We start from the raw sequence: 12780 nt of genomic DNA on the forward strand, positions 1-12780 counted from the left end.
TGGCCGGTCCGGCGGCACACTCTGAGGTGATTACTCACCTTGCGGCCAGCAGCCCCATCTTCTGTGCTGACAGCTATGCTGCTGTCATAATCAGTGAGTGTGCTGGGCGGCCGCCTAAGCGATCCAGCAGCACACTCACTGATACTGACAGCAGTATAGCTGTCAGCACAGGAGGACCGAGGGAGGGGGCGGGGCTAACTACCATGCTCCCTCGCTGTTCCCATAATTCCCAGCATGGCCACATCATAGAGTAATCAGTACTCTATGATGTGGCTGAGCTGGGAATTATGGGAACCGCGAGGGAGCATGGTAGTTAGCTCCGCCCCCTCCCTCAGTCCTCCTGTAACAAGGTCAGCAGGCACACAGAAAAAGAGGGGAAGGGGAAGAGGAAGGAGGGAAGGAGGGAAGGAGGGAAGGAGGGAAGGACACTATATCAGCACACTATGCTGGCGCGACGCATTATTGGGCTGGTATATAATGTTTTTCCAGGGCTGCTTTTAGTTCCCAGTCCGGCCCTGGTCTCCACCCTCTGCATGCAGACACTGAACTTTCCTCATAGAGATTCATTGATTCATCTCTATGAGGAGATGCTAATTGGCCAGGGCTGTGTTTGAATTGTGCTGGCTCTGCCTCTGATCTGCCTCTTTGTCAGTCTCAGCCAATCCTACGGGGAAGCATTGTGATTGGATCAGGCTACCACTTCTGCTGAAGTCAGCAGGCAGTGGGCCGGTCTAAAGGAAACAGGCACAAAGCAAGCAGCTCCAAACTTGAATACAAGTAAGATTTACTATATTTAGGGAGGCATGAGGGGACCAGAGTAGCTAGATGGTGGTATTAACCCTATAGCGTCAAGAATACATGTTTGTGTTCCTGACCCTATAGTGCTCCTTTAATATAATATTTAAAATCCTAGGAAGTTAACGGCCCCTTTAAACCTTACAAAAAATATTGCATACAATACATGAAATACATACAATATACATGCCTACAATATGAATCCATATAACAAAATGTTTTCTAATACCAATTTTCCAAGCTTTTCAGTTTACTTAATATCTCCCAAAATTCCGCAAAAAAAATTGAGAATAAAGATTGACTAAGAGTTCTTGCAATAGTAACACACATTTTATTCTTATTAAAAACTTGGGATTTTTCCACGTTGTATGCGTTTTATAACTGGGTGGAAACAACCAATCCCAAAACTAGTCAATTAACAGTTTGTCACACCCTTGAGTGACCCATTTGCTGAGTTTACTTGCCTGGGGACACTTTGAGATGAAGTTGGCAGAATGGCTAGTGAGTCAAAAAATGTATTTTTTAATTACCGTATATACTCGAGTATAAGCCGAGTTTTTCAGCACATTTTTTGTGCTGAAAAACCCCAACTCGGCTTATACTCGAGTCAATAGTCCCAGTTTTTTGGGGTAAAATTAGGGGCCTCGGCTTATATTCGGGTCGGCTTATACTCGAGTATATACGGTAAGTTGAAAGTAATACAAACAAAGAACTTATCTTTTTTTTCATGACGTGAAATTCCATTTGATCCTCAAGCTGATAGTTGACCAAGAACTCCCATAATTATCTAAAAGTTATTATCTGTTAAAGAATTAAGTATCTTGTAGCCAACAAGAGATCATCCTTGGTGCATCACATTCAACCACTTTTGTTTGTTAAATATCATATCTCTTTATCGAAAGTTGATTGAAACAGGCAGTAGCACTTTCAATATATTTAATACAGTTGTACATTTCCATTAAAAGTCCTTGTATTTGTTCTGGAGCTTAACATCCCAATTCCAGACCCAGTTACATTGATATAAACGTATCAAATGTTGCTGTTCTATATAAACACAATCCTAGAAAACAATCATTGAATGACCGGAGGATCACTCAGTACACCAGTCTCCACAAGCAGCAAAGTCATACATAAAATAAGGTAATATTGTTTCATCCTGAGCAATCCAGAGCCTGTAAGGGACCAGTAAAAAGGTAACTCTAATGCATGACCATGAAGGTCTCTGCTCCTATTTAATTAAAGACAGAGCTTCCCAGGACATGTGAGGTCTGAAGATTAGAAAATGTGATAAACATTCAGTGGAAGAAAGAGGCAAACTGTTCATTCTTTTACCTTGAATTTTCTGAAGTCGTCCATGATTATGATGACAACTCCTAGGTCCATACACAACTAGAGACAAAAATGAGTACTTCTGAATAAATGTAAAATTTGCATCATGGGGAGAAAGCTCAACAAATATTATGCAGCTATCTTTTTCAATAATTCATATTTGATCACATGCTCACTGAGTCTAGACAAATCTCATTAATTAGACCTGTGAGAACCAATTTTCTGAGTTATCTGGATCTCTTCTAATGGAGGGGTCTTGTCTGATATTTTTTTTTCCGAATTGACCATGTGTTTGGAACAAGTCTGAAATACTAATGGTGTAAGCTCCCTCTATAATGGCACCACTGAGTTGCAACATAGTTACATACATAATAAAAAAAGACCAGCAATAGATACCTGCGCCAAAAGAATTATGAAACCTCAAGGAGAAATGTGTAAAGTGTGGTTTTACAGCCTATATGGGTTGGTTTATACTTTATCTTTCATTATTTTGTTCTTTTATATGCAATAAAGTTAATCCATTTAAATTTAATTTATTTTAAACTTATTTTGGATTTTACTTTGCAAAACTTTTGGCTTCCTGGTTCCATATGTGCTTCATAATACCAGAGCAGGCTCGTGCTCTGGACCATGTAAGTAGGAAACCTACTTTTATCTAATACAGTTGATCTACTATATATACTGTATCATTGGATATTTCTGCTCTTGTCTCCAGAAAATATACCATCACTACTATAGAATACGTATACTAAAACAGGGATTGTACCGTCCACGCATAATACAGCAGAGCTCCTAGAAGCTCTAAAAAGTGTGAGTGGGCCTCTGTAACATTACCATACTCTGTTTATTTTAAAGATATATTGCACTATTATTTTTTCTCTTTTCTCCATCTGAGATACCTAAGGGTTTTATTCTATTACTATCGTTTCTTGTCATCGTTTCTTGTTCTTGTATCGTTTCTTGTATTTCCACAAGGTTTTGGAATCCTTGTAAGATTTTCTGCAGCCCCTCTACAGTATATAGCTAGCACCCAATTATATTTTTCTCATAATTACATACGTAGTAACATAGGCTGAAAAAAGACTGGTATAAATAAATTATATCAACCCCAGAATGGCAGACAGAGGTCTCCGTGGATCAAGAACCCATTACACCACATTTTTATTGTTATCCCTAAGCATGTTTGAAATCTGACAAGGGATGAACTACCAGGCACGTTCTAAAGATTGTATTCATTCTCAGTGTGTTTCTTTCACTCAGCCTTCCATTCAATGGGATGAAAGATCGAAATAGGAGCTTTATGAGTTTGACTAATAAGTGACACACATTGTTCTTGTATAAGTGGGTATAAGTACTATACAAGGTGTTCTGTTGACTTACTGGTTCTTCGTGTTTTACTCAGAATGTCGGTATTAAATTGTGACTAATCAGATTGTTGTTTATCCATAGCAACGTTTATTTGTCTGGGAGGATATATTCTCAATGAAAGCCTGTCAAAAAGAAAAATCTCACCTTGAATTCAAGGCGTCTCTAATATAATAAAATACATGAATCAAGTCTTGTAACTCCATGACTGAACTTCTGCCACAAAATTCCATACTGTCAGATTGAAAAAAATATAAAGTGACAGTTTGAACATTGTATAAAATACATTGGACCAAAATTTAATTCCATAATTACATCCTAATAAATCGATAACTAGTTGAAAGACAGAGTAGAGAAGGTTGCAGTAAATAGTATGGTTTTATAGTAGGTTTTAGTAAAATAAGTGAAAGTTCTATCTTCGATCTTGTTTTGTATATTTGTTTGTTTTGTTTGTATAGGATGGTTGGTTAGATGGGTGGATAGATGGCTGGACAGATAGAGTATTAATCCCCAATATGTGAAGAATGCAGCAATAAATCTAAAACTTTGATAAAGAGCATGCACTGCAGGAAAATGTTTAGTCACAAAATAAATGTATTGATAATAAGTGAGACTCACAGAGTAGAGAGCATTTCTCCACTCACAGATCATCACAAGCATGCTCATTCTTGTATTTCATGGGGTATAAAAATATTCAGATGTTGAAGAACTAATTTCACAAGATTATGTCATTTTGCAGCCGTCATAATAGATAGAGATACCCTATATCCATAATATACTCCAGAGTCATACTGTATTATGTTCCGCTTCTCAGACATATTCATTATAGTATTAGACTTATTAATTAAACTGTGAATTGTTTGGAATTCAAAGAAAATTCAAAGGGAATTTAAAATTTAAAATAGCCAAAATGAAAAAAATAGCAATATATATGTTCCTTTATTTAATTTTAAAATAATCTATTTAACTGTTTAGCAACCATCTTAGTTGAGTGAATCAGAGGAGTCATGGATAGTGAACGGAACTTGCACATTCTTGAGGATATTATTTTGTGGACTGTTTGGTGGACACCTGTCGGGACCTGGAGTTCCTGGAATATTGAGCCTGGAATATTGGAGGAAGAGGTTAAATATGAGGATACTGAGTTTGGAATAAGGGATGACTAGACACATAGGAGAAAGCAGAAGGTGGGCAAAACATACACAATCAGACACTACACATACACATTACTCACCAACACTCAAACTCCCCTAAACAACACACAACACTTGCACTCTTCCACACATGCAATTTAGCCACCACACTTAACCAGCACAACAGAACACTCAGCCAAAACACACACTCTCACCCAACACACCCAACACTCACAAAAGAGAGCTCAGGCTCTAGGAGGGGCCCCAATCTGCCTAGGGCCAAAGGGCAACCTTTATCTCGCTCTGGCGTAGTCTAAATAAAATTCAGCATGGTTTGCCCACAAGGCTTCCTATAAGGTAACGTGTGAGTTTCCTAAATTATATGTAAAAAGACGTATGAAATGTACAGAAATAGCTCACATTTGTGACACATGTAAGAACAGGTTCGGCTATGTGATATCTGAATGCCAACAAAGATCAGCAAGCCTCCTTCATTTCTACCGCTCTTAAATGAGCTATCATCTGAGACTCATCACAGGTACTGTGCAAATAATGGTCATATGGCATTGTTCCAAATGTAAAGCAGTTACCATGGAGATGATTAAATATGCTGCTGGTTGTATTATTAGAGTTCTCGTTCTGATTTGCTCTTCATTTAGACCTCAAAAAGGAGCACTTAATGGGATATTTACTAATGTGAGAATTCAAAGTGAATTTCTAATTTAAGTCCAGACTAGCCAAACTGATAGCATAGCTGACTTAGAGAAATATCCCATTTATACTAATTTGACCTTAAATTGGAAATCCACTTTGAATTCACCTTGAATTTTCAATTTAGTGAATAACACTATGAGTTTCTGTCAAAGTTAAAGCTGAACTGTCATGGCCGCATTTTTTTTTAATCCCTCTCCCGACTTCTCTACATTTAATATTCCCACTAGTCACCCCCCCCCCCCCCCCCCCCAAAAATTAAACCCTGACCCAATTAGATCTCATGTCCTGTTTAACATAAATCTGGGGTAGGCAACCTTTGGCAATCCAGAAGTTTTGAATTACATTTCCCATGATGCTTTGCCAGTAAGAGCATTATGGGAGATGTAGTCTACAACATCTGGAGTGCAGAAAGTTGCCTGCCCCTGCCGTGAACTTTCAGATATAAATATTGAGGTAACAACATCACTTCAAATATGACTCACTTCACCTCCTGATGATGTTAATGACAGCCCTGAAAGACAGAACATTATGCAGGGCTGTCTGTTTAGGATATCAAGGATATGACAAACAAGGCAAAGCAGAATTACTGCCGACATGGGGGAGGGGCTTAACCGCACATCAAAGCAGATGCCATTTCCCACGGTTCCAAAGGCAAGCTGCCAAAATCCCTAAAAAATTGCGAGCCTTGGACATGAGGAGTGGCAGAGCCCACCCCAGACCCTGGACACAAGGGTCACTATGACTACCTGAAATGGGGAGGCGATCTCAGAAATCACTGCCAGGTTTGCCTCACGACTTCCAAGATATCGGGTCCCTGCTCCAGGAACAGGCCCAAAGCATAATGGCGGCCCAAGAGTCCTATACAGCCATAACTGAACCTCAGGCCCACACACAGGAGGAAGCTCAGTGTCAGCCCAAGCAGCAGGGTTCCGAACATACAGCTCCACACTACCAAGACTTCTCAACCCTGGCAAATAAGCAGGATATTAAAACTCTCCTGGCTGACGTTCGGCAGTCCTTAGCAGCTGATATAGCAGTGTTCCAAACTGGCCTACAGATGGTCAGTTTGGAACACAAAAAAACATCAGTGATCCACCAGCATGCTTCCCAGTAGCGATGGTATTCTTTTCACTAAAGACCTTGTTGACCCCTCTCCAAACATGTGGTTGTGATTATAAAGCTCTATTTTGGTCTCGTCACTCCAAATTACAGTGTGTGAGAAGCTGTGAGGCGTGTCAAGGTGTTGTTGGACATATTGTAACCCGTCTTTTTTGTGACATTGGCGCAGTTAAGGCTTCTTTCTGGCAACTCAACCATGCAGCTCATTTTTGTTCAAGTATCGTCATATTGTGCTCCTTGAAACAATCACATACACGGTGTATCTGAGTGTATGTATCTGTGTGTCAAGGTGTTTATACATATTTGGTGGCTGTGTGTCTGTGGAAAGGACACGCATGCGTGGGGGAAGGGCGCCATAGCTGGTTACATGTTGGGATGTCTGATTTTTTTAGAGCAAACTAAATATGACTAAGTATGTTCTCTGCGTGAAATGGTCATTTCTTTAATTACCTCAAAATTAAATGAAATGATTAGGTGTTTAGCCTCTCAATAGCATCTTGTCAGGATCGGGACAGGGATCCAACACGCAGAGTACAAACAGTAGCCAGATACGTATACCGGACCTTAGAATGGCCGGACTAACGTAAGTAGTACAGTATAGAATGGTCAAAGACAAGCCGAGGTCGAGGGTAACAGAAGACAGGTAAGCGAGAGACAAGCCGAATCAAGGGTAACAGAGATAAGCAGAGTAAGGTAAACAAGCCGGGTCAAAACCAAAAGGGATAATAGAATACACAAGCACTGAGTGACTAGAACAAGCTAGAACCACGACAGGGCAATGAGCTAATGAAAGAAGCTCTGTTAAATACCCTGTTCAGAGCAGTAACCACGCCTCCGAGGCTTCCTGATTGGTCCTGCAGCAATTGAGTGACAGGTCGTTCCGGAGGAGTGTCCTGATGACAACTTCCTGCCTAGATGCTGTAAAAGGCAGTCACTCCCTCGCGGCCGGCCTTGCATGACCGAATAGACCGTGGGAAAGGGAGCCATCAGGCCGTCTGGATGGAGGAACAGCTAAGTCTCTACCTCTTTCGGAGGTAGAGACCGCAGGTACCCTGACAGTACCTGTCATGCCTTAACTATGGTATCCTCTTACTTCCTGGTTCCACGGAGCCTAGCCACACCCCTTTATGACACGGTCTGCCTATTTAATCTGACTGCACCAGCTGATCTAGGCTGGATTATTGAACTACGTTCCGTACTCACGAACCGGCTACAACTTCGTTGTGAAAACCTCTGTTACCAGACCGGACTGAAAGACTCTGCAAGTTCCCTTCACCTCTCCTAATCCATAACTAAAAGCTTAACACTCTCCATCCAGGATAAACGCCTCTGAGGAGATCTCGGGAACCAGTGTTCTATGTGCCGGAAGCTAAGTAAAACCTCTGTGATAAGCGTTGCATCTCAAAGCTGTTATTTCCTGTCTCCAAAATCCTTCGATAATACAAAACCGTTACAGCTAACTTCAACTCATACTTTATCTCAGTTAGCTGCATCTGTCTTGCTTCGGTTAAAGTCTATGGAACAGCTATTGTGACTGCTTATCACCTAAACCGTTGATTCTACTAAGAGACTCTTTATTGATTCAGTGTCTGCAATTTACTATCGTTTACTCCTTAAAGCTACAGTGCCTGTAATTGTGGACTTCAGTTATCATTTACTACTTAAAGCTACAGTGCCTGTAATTGTGGACTTGTTATCATTTACTACTTAAAGCTACAGTGCCTGTAATTGTGGACTTCAGTTATCATTTACTACTTAAAGCTACAGTGCTTATAATTGTGGACTTCAGTTATCGTTTATTACTTAAAACTACAGTACCTGTAAATTGGAATTAAAGTCAATACCTTTTACTTTTTATAATAAATATTCAAACTATACGAAATCTGCAGTTGTGTTCCTTCATAACAAATGTTTAGACGTGACAGAATAATCCAGCCATTGTAATGGATCCAGCAGATTTCGATTCTACTATAGCTACGCTGAATCAAAGAGTTAATGCACTAGCCCAAAGTGTGCAAGACCTGCAAGTTACTAATGAAAGACTTCTCACTTATATCAGAGATTTACAAACTCATACTCCTCATACTACTCTGCACTCGGCTAGTGATCCTGCTGTGTGTAACCCTGAAAAGTTCTATGGAGATCGTTCCAGATACAGGGAGTTCCTCAACTCTTGCAAACTTTTAATTGCTTTGAAACCTAGATCCTATCCTACAGAAAGAACTAAAGTTTGTTCGGTTATTTCCTTTCTAAGAGGTGAACCTATGTCATGGGCTCATTCCTTTCTGGAAAAGGATGACCCCATTTTAGACTCACTGGATGAATTTTTTGAAGCCATGTCTCTTCTCTATGAAGATCCTAACAAACAAGCTACAGCTGATTTAACAATCAGAACACTACAGCAAAGAAATAGACCCGTTGAAGATTACATTGCTGAATTCAAAAGATGGGCTATAGAAACGCAATGGAATGACATCACATTGCGCAACCAGTTTCGAATTGGTTTATCGGAAGCTGTAAAAGATGAATTATCTAGAACAGAACTCCCTACTAATTTGAACGCTCTAATTCGCCTATCAATCAGCATTGACAGAAGATTAAGAGAAAGAAAGGCCGAAAAAGCCCTTTCACATTCAAAAGACCGCAAACCTTTCACTCCCTCAAAAGCTCCAGATAAGACTTCCATACCAAGTGAACCTATGGAAATAGGGGCTCCAAAGCCTCCTGACAACCCATCTGAACCAATCGAACCTATGGAAATAGGGATAATAAGAAGTCCCCTCACTCCTGAAGAGAAAAATCGAAGACGTCAATTAAACCTATGCATGTATTGTGCCTCTCAAGTTCATTTAGTCTCTGATTGTCCTTCATTGAAACGGATAAAAGGCAGAAGGCAGTCTCATGCCTCTTCCATTCTAAGTGTACTTCCCTCTACAGCAAATACTCAAATGTCCCCTATCATTCTTGTATTACAGTGGGACAATAAAAGAATTATAACCAAGGCTGTTATCGATTCCGGTGCAAATGGAGTATTCATCGACTCAGCCTTTGTAACAAAGAATAAAATTCCTTGTGTTCGTAAAAGAACTTCTGTACCTGTTAAAGTGATTGACGGGTCCCTCATCTCATCGGGACCAATACTTCATGAATCCATCCCTCTAAAAGTAACCATCAATCATACTCCTACGGAAAGTCTTATATTTGATGTCATCTCATCACCATTTTTTCCTATTATATTAGGGATCAACTGGTTAAGGAACCACAACCCTCACATCTCATGGTTTCCCTTCTCTCTTGCATTTGATTCTGATTATTGCAAGAAAACATGCTTGCAACGTATTCCAATTCTCCAGTCTACGAAAGAACCAGCTAAAACCTCATGTTGTTCTGACACCGAACTGGAGTCTCCTCCTCCTACAGTCATTGGAATCCTATCTTCTCTTATTGACGACATTAAAGGTCTCAGTGAAGATGCTCTTGAACTTCCTAAATCAATGAAATTATCCAAGAAAAACGGTCTCTACTATTTTAAAGACCGGATTTATGTACCTCCCTCTTTCAGAATTAAAGTACTTGAATTTATTCATGATTCTCCTCTGGCAGGTCATCCAGGTATGAAAAGGACCCTTGAATTGTCTAAAAGATACTGTTGGTGGCCTCGTCAAGACCAAACTATCGAATCTTATGTCAAATCTTGTTCTGTATGCCAAAGATCCAATCAATTGTCCTTGTTGAAGCCTCATCATCCTGACCCTTTCCAAAGAAATGTCACTACTTCTCCTGATCCCATATTGGTCCAGGGTGAAGAAGAATACGAAATTCAAAGTATACTGGATTCAAGGATCCATCGTGGCTCCTTACAATACCTCATCAGATGGAAAGGATATGGAATTGATGAAGATACATGGGAAAACTCCTCTGTCGTTCATGCTGACATATTGATTTCCAAATTTCACAAGCGTTACCCTTCTAAACCAAGTCAATAGCACCCAGAGGTTGCTCATTAAAGAGGGGGTACTGTCATGCCTTAACTATGGTATCCTCTTACTTCCTGGTTCCACGGAGCCTAGCCACACCCCTTTATGACACGGTCTGCCTATTTAATCTGACTGCACCAGCTGATCTAGGCTGGATTATTGAACTACGTTCCGTACTCACGAACCGGCTACAACTTCGTTGTGAAAACCTCTGTTACCAGACCGGACTGAAAGACTCTGCAAGTTCCCTTCACCTCTCCTAATCCATAACTAAAAGCTTAACACTCTCCATCCAGGATAAACGCCTCTGAGGAGATCTCGGGAACCAGTGTTCTATGTGCCGGAAGCTAAGTAAAACCTCTGTGATAAGCGTTGCATCTCAAAGCTGTTATTTCCTGTCTCCAAAATCCTTCGATAATACAAAACCGTTACAGCTAACTTCAACTCATACTTTATCTCAGTTAGCTGCATCTGTCTTGCTTCGGTTAAAGTCTATGGAACAGCTATTGTGACTGCTTATCACCTAAACCGTTGATTCTACTAAGAGACTCTTTATTGATTCAGTGTCTGCAATTTACTATCGTTTACTCCTTAAAGCTACAGTGCCTGTAATTGTGGACTTCAGTTATCATTTACTACTTAAAGCTACAGTGCCTGTAATTGTGGACTTGTTATCATTTACTACTTAAAGCTACAGTGCCTGTAATTGTGGACTTCAGTTATCATTTACTACTTAAAGCTACAGTGCTTATAATTGTGGACTTCAGTTATCGTTTATTACTTAAAACTACAGTACCTGTAAATTGGAATTAAAGTCAATACCTTTTACTTTTTATAATAAATATTCAAACTATACGAAATCTGCAGTTGTGTTCCTTCATAACAAATGTTTAGACGTGACAGTACCCCCCCTCTCAGATACGCCCACCGGGCGGAATACACCAGGGCGAGAAGGGAATCGAGAGTGAAACGCCCTGCGGAGACGGGGAGCATGCACCTCCTCCTGAGGTACCCAACTTCTCTCCTCAGGACCATAACCCTTCCAATCGACCAGATATTGCAGTTTCCCCCGGGAGATTCGAGAATCAACGATGGAATTGACCTCATACTCCTCCTGACCCTCCACCTGAACTGAGCGGGGAGGGGCGATCGTGGAGGAGAACCTGTTACATATTAATGGTTTTAGCAAGGAAACATGAAATGAATTAGAAATGCGTAAGGCATTAGGCAACGCTAAACGATACGCAACTGGGTTAATTTGAGACAGTACCCTGTAAGGTCCAATATATCGAGGAGCAAACTTCATGGACGGCACTTTTAACCGAATGTTTCTAGTACTTAACCATACTCTATCGCCTGGAACAAACACCGGTGCTGCCCTTCTACGTTTGTCAGCGTGTTTTTTAACCAGCGTAGAATTGTGCAAAAGAATTTGTCGAGTTTGATCCCACAACTCTCTTAAATTGGCAACATGAACATCCACCGACGGTATCCCTTGAGAAGAAGACTCCGAAGGAAGGATGGAAGGATGAAAGCCATAATTCAAGAAAAAAGGGCTAGAATGCGTAGAATCACAAATGAGATTGTTATGTGCAAACTCCGCCCAAATAATCAAACCGACCCAATCGTCCTGGTGTTCTGAAACGAAACAACGTAAATATTGTTCAACTTTTTGGTTAGTGCGTTCAGCAGCTCCATTGGACTGAGGATGATAGGCAGAGGAGAAATTCAATTTGATGCCTAGTTGGGAGCAGAATGATCTCCAAAAACGGGAAACAAATTGAGAGCCTCTGTCAGAGACAATTTGGGAAGGTATCCCATGCAAACGGAAAATCTCCCTGGCTAATTCGGGCGAAGATGGGAGTTTAGGTAAGGGAATGAAGTGAGCCATTTTAGTAAATCTGTCTACCACAGTGAGGATGACAGTCTGCTTTTTAGAGATAGGCAAATCAACAATGAAGTCCATTGCCAGGCAGGACCAAGGCTTTTCAGGAACCTCTAAAGGGTGCAGAAATCCGCATGGAAGCAAATGGGGTAGCTTGGTCTTGGTACAAACTTCACATGCCCCGATGAATTCTTTAATATCCTTGCGTAAGTCAGGCCACCAAAAATCTTTAGAGACCAGCGCATAAGTCTTGCGGATGCCAGGATGCCCAGCCACCTTGCTGTTATGGAGACAGCGTAGCACCTCCAGTTGGAGAGCGGCAGGAACGAAGTGTCGATCCCCAGGAGTCTGTTTGGGTGCCAAATGCTGAAACTTCATGATCTCAGACAGCAATGGAGAGTGAATCCTGAGATTCGTGTTCGCGATGATATTCCCCTTAGGAACTATGGAGGACAGAAGTGGT

The sequence above is a fragment of the Pelobates fuscus genome, chromosome 11, assembly GCF_036172605.1.
Source record: "Pelobates fuscus isolate aPelFus1 chromosome 11, aPelFus1.pri, whole genome shotgun sequence".
Lineage (NCBI taxonomy): Eukaryota > Metazoa > Chordata > Amphibia > Anura > Pelobatidae > Pelobates > Pelobates fuscus.